Source organism: Ambystoma mexicanum, chromosome 4q (genome assembly GCF_040938575.1).
Source record: "Ambystoma mexicanum isolate Mex_15411 chromosome 4q, UKY_AmexF1_1, whole genome shotgun sequence".
Classification (NCBI taxonomy): Eukaryota; Metazoa; Chordata; class Amphibia; order Caudata; family Ambystomatidae; genus Ambystoma; species Ambystoma mexicanum.
In genome coordinates, this window is record NC_090928.1 from 218,288,469 (window position 1) to 218,293,337 (window position 4,869).

At 47.4% G+C, this 4,869-nt stretch overlaps 1 long non-coding RNA gene across 1 annotated transcript; it reads right to left on the minus strand.

Annotated features, from left to right (window-relative positions):
- Window positions 1-2,751: 2,751 nt before the first annotated feature.
- LOC138468496 (uncharacterized) lies at window positions 2,752-3,985 on the minus strand. The gene is made up of 2 exons (XR_011268282.1): window positions 3,578-3,985; window positions 2,752-3,198 (listed from the first exon to the last, which is right to left on the minus strand). It is a non-coding gene; the product is annotated as an uncharacterized lncRNA (long non-coding RNA).
- Window positions 3,986-4,869: the final 884 nt, after the last annotated feature.

Consider the following 4,869-nt stretch of genomic DNA (forward strand, 5'->3'; position numbering starts at 1 on the left):
TTCAATCCAGGCGATGGGCGACAATGTGACACCCCCTCCCCTGAGGCAACACCTCAATGAGACAGGCACATTAGCACAAAAGCTAGCAAGAACGGGGGTGGAGCAGCGATAGTTACTGTTAATAGGGGCAATTAGGCGGCAGAGAGGGGCATGTAGTGGCAGGTTAATGGTGGTAAAGTTATGGGGACAGCAGGGTTCCGGTCTACTTAGTTCAAAACAAAAGGCCTTTTATCCTCTATGCGTCTGTGGAAGGCTGCTCAGGAGGGGGTGCTGACAGTGATCAGCTCTGGGGTGGGGCCAGGTGTTGGGAAATGTTTTCTTTTAATTGGACAAAGTCCTGAAAGCAATACAAACTTTGTACCTGTTCATTTCGGAGCACGAGGAAAACATAACAAGCAGATCTGTGCAACAAGTGCATTTACCTTCTTTCAAAATGTTTGCTTGCATAGTGTAAATACATTTAAGGCAGGAAATAAATTCAACCTCGACACAGCAATGTATATCCCCTCCTCAAAAAATACCACTTCTAATTGAAACAGCAAGTATTAGAAGAAAGAAATGCTGGTTAGATGAAAGAACGGAGCCCTGTGGAAACACGCTCTGCATCTGCTCTGCTCTCGAACAACAAGAGCAGCTTTTTCAAAGGTTATCTTGGCAACAGCGATATGCACCCTCCTTACCTGTAGGAGTCCTTTCATCCCAGGGAAGGGTCCCGTTTGCTTATTGGAGTGCAATATGTGTTCTTGGGAGCCCGCGTTTTGCTGCATGTGCTGCCCTGTGGCCATGGAATGTAAGGGCCCCACAGCCTGGGGACACCACCATTTTTCTGGGGTACCCCAGTGTGCGCGAGTCACCTGGTCTCTCCCCGGCTTGTGTGTCATCATATGCCACTCGAGCTGCGTGCGGTAGGCAAACGAGGAGCTGCAGAGGGGGCAGGCGAAGTTCTCCTCATTATTCTCGTGGCGGTACTTGATGTGCTCCTTCAGTGATGACAGACGCTTGCAGCCACGGTCGCAGTAGGGGCAGGTCAGCAGTTGGGCAAAGGCATCTGGAGTTCCAGGTGGCAGGTCTGTTGCCAGGAGACAGGGGAGAGGAGAGCAGCCCAAGAGGTCAGGGAATCAATGGCAGCTAATGGGCTCGCTGCCCGAGATGGCATGATAGCGCAAGCTACAATCTGCGACCCCCAGAGACACACCCAAGGAAAGTGTCTCTGACTCATCCCATCCCGCACTGCACAATCCATCTCACAATTTGGGATGGCCTTTTTGAAAACTCTACATGCTGTGTTATTTGTAGGGGTGTAACAACTTCGGCTTCGAGTACAGATTGAATAAACGTTCGGCCGAATGACGAATAGCTTGTTTCAGCCGGAATTCGGCCGAATGTTTACTCGAAGCCGAAGTTCGGTACACCCCTATAAAGAAGCCGCCCAGAGAAAAAATTGTTTACATTGCAGAGTCAATTTTGACTGCCAGTAGTAAATTTGTATCACTCAGAAAAAAAACAACTCTGTCAAAATTGTGTTGTGGCCTTAAAGGCTCAATTTACTACCCATCATGTGAAACAAACCCCGCCCCCACCATCCCTCCCCGATGTGTGCCATGTATGGCTGGTTATCCACTGTGTATTTTGATAAATTGGTCAATGTTGTTCAACTGATCTCGTTTTTCAGGCTCCCTAGGAGCAGCTCTGCGATGTGTGCAGCATTCGCAGTTCTATATCAAAGCGGCATTCCAGAGAGTTGACGCCTTACAAAAGCGCCAAATAAAATAAAAATAAAAATGATATCCACCAGTCCCTGCTGGTCCTCACACGTGCACATGAGAGAATGTTTGCTGTTCAAGTGTCTGAGTGGCTGATGCCTGCTGGCATATTTAATAGTGTGAATCCAACCAGGAAATCGTAAGCCAGTGTTGGGGATCACTGCTCTTGAACTTCCGGGTACAGGGGAGGACATGGCCATGTTAATGCTATGTAAGCCTGTTTTCAAACCAGGTGGGAGATGGTTAGCTGGTCCCTTACTACTGAGTAAACAGAAAGGCAGCGATAGCAAGAGTCGCCAGAGAGAGTAATGCATATTCCGAAGGCAAAGGACCCGCTATTGCGGGAATGCCGGGATCGGCGGGTGGGGGGCGGCCTAGGGCGGAAGTGATTGGAGGATGCCGGTTGGAATTGGTTTCCCTGTGGGAGGGCAGCCGGCTTCGCGGGCTCGGGCCCGCCAGGGGTATGGGGGGGCAGGGGGCCCCAGAAGCTCCTCATAAATGAGGGTCCAGAGAGCGAGAAGAGCACAGTTCGCTTCCTCGCCCTGCTGAAAGGGTCCTCTCTGCCGCCTGACCCGAGCCACCTCAGCCGCGACCTCGTCTTTTAATCATCCCACCGACCCTTAAGTTAGAGGTTTGAGGAGGGTCGTTTAGGTGGGGGAGGACCATGTGAACACTGAGATCCCCTTGCAGGGGACTCTGGAGCTGGAATAGTGCTGAGAGGAGGACACAGGGCCCCCACCCATCGTAATGGGAATAGAGCTAAAGGATGGTCCTGGGCCCTGGCAGGGGAGGTAGGGGGGCAGGATCAAGGGGTAGCTTGGGCCAGTAACAAAGGGGCTTCCTCCTGGTACACCCCCCCCCCCCCCCCAGGGCATGGTGGGGAGGGGATAGGTATTCTCTGAAAGACACAGGAAACCCCACGCTTTGGATTGGAGTATTAATTAAGATTTAGATAGCGGAAAGACATCCAAAGGAAACAATTCAAAAATAACGGTATCAAGGATTTTATTAAACCTGATACTAATTTAATATATCAAACAAATCATGATTAAATCTGCACTTGTAATAACAATTTACATAGCAGGAAACAACTTTTATTAAAAAAGACACATCTATATAATAAAAATCATCTTATTCAATCATCCAAGCATACAACCTCATCCATCCATTTAGACAAACCATTCATACTAAACACCAATCAATGTACGACATAAAATCTATAAGAAAATTCATCATAATTAATTCATCTGAAAGATTTATAAAAAGAACATGAAATCAATTTGACGGGCCACAGCAGATGACATCAGTGGCCTAGGCAATTAAGATGGGTCCCAGAGTTTTCTAACCACGACCTCATCTTAGTCCAAACTCGACCGGTTTCGACGTATATACTTTAGTGTAGTGACGTCTTCATCAGGAGTAACAAAAGTATATTCTAACATCAAGAAAGAAAGAAAATCACAGATAATACATATCAATGTGTGAAGCCCTTGTACTTGGACAAAAAACATATAACATCCATAATAAAAATATCTATAGTGGAACAATAGGTAATAATATACAAGAGCCTGCTACCAACCCGGGAAAAGTTCCAGGATGGACCTGAGGTGTCTGGCAGAAAGTAGTGCTACCCTCTTGTATTGGTGTCTCCGAGAGGCAGATAAGAGCCAGGCCATAGACAGAATCAATGCTACAGATATACAAATGTACACATAAATATCACAAGGTCAATATGTCGATCCTCCACTACAGCGGCCCACGGACAGGACACGAGAGTCACATACTTAAGATAAACCTAAAGAATATTAACTAACCTTCATTCATGCAATGGAAGGCTGTGCGTCTCTTCCTTAAATTGTACGCTGTGTTCACTTATATTAAACAATAGCTTCTCCGTAGAAGTTCCTGCAGATAGCGAAGTGTATGGACGCCAACGTTCTTCTCGAGAATGTCCAAACGCTCGTTCAACCAGCGGTCATAAATTTGAAGGTGACTCCCCGGATCCAGGGTTGGCTGCACCTGATGTTATATGGGCCTAAACACAACACAAGAGTTTGAGTATGTGAGAGACCGATTGTTCTTACAATTATATTATTGGCTACACCCAAAGTGAATTACTTCCAATTGAAAATAAATTGATGAATTAATACCACAATTGTGACTAAACAAATACGGCTTGCTGAAAAGCTTACTATTTAGAGAATTTCAAAAAGGTAGGGGGGGAGGGGTTGCATTTGAATATTGCTCAATATTTCCGACTCTGGAGCTGGAATAGTGCTGAGAGGAGGACACAGGGCCCCCACCCATCGTAATGGGAATAGAGCTAAAGGATGGTCCTGGGCCCTGGCAGGGGAGGTAGGGGGGCAGGATCAAGGGGTAGCTTGGGCCAGTAACAAAGGGGCTTCCTCCTGGTACACCCCCCCCCCCCCCCCAGGGCATGGTGGGGAGGGGATAGGGCCATCTATCTGACCAATGAATCGAGCAGCATTTCTGGGCAGCATGGCAAAATGGAGTCCAGCGGAGCATGGTGGGCACCCTTTCAGGGTAATGATGCCTGTGCCAGTTAAAGAGATGAGCCACCTGTTAATACAAAGCGTTATGTGCACCTCGGCATGAAAGCAGCCACTCGAATGAGTCATTCTGTGTTCTGCCAATAAGCAGCACCTTTGCCAGGAAGAGAAACTAGCCAGTCGGCTTCCCAAAACCACAGACACAATCAAAGTAGGAGCTGAAACCTACCGAAAACAAAAGTTCTAAACCAAACTGAATTTGACTTGAATACGTGGGCTGGGTGGAGCCAACCGACGCTGTGACATTTGTCTGTCAGCACCCCTCCCCCGCCCAATTTAGGTTTTTCCCTTGTTTCCCGGGTGATCTGAAATGTACTGAAGGAACAAAGCTCGCACAGAAAAAGGAAAGCCTCACCATTCGGTGCATGTCTGTATTTTAGGGAGATTTCTGCACCTTTCTGGAAAATTCGAAACCTGAACGCTGTGGGTTCCAAATGACACTAACACGTCACATTTAAGGCACAGAGTGCAGACTTCCTATTATGTCGTTCTAATTTCCTTATTGCAAAGCAGCAGCGCAAGAAATATAACACACA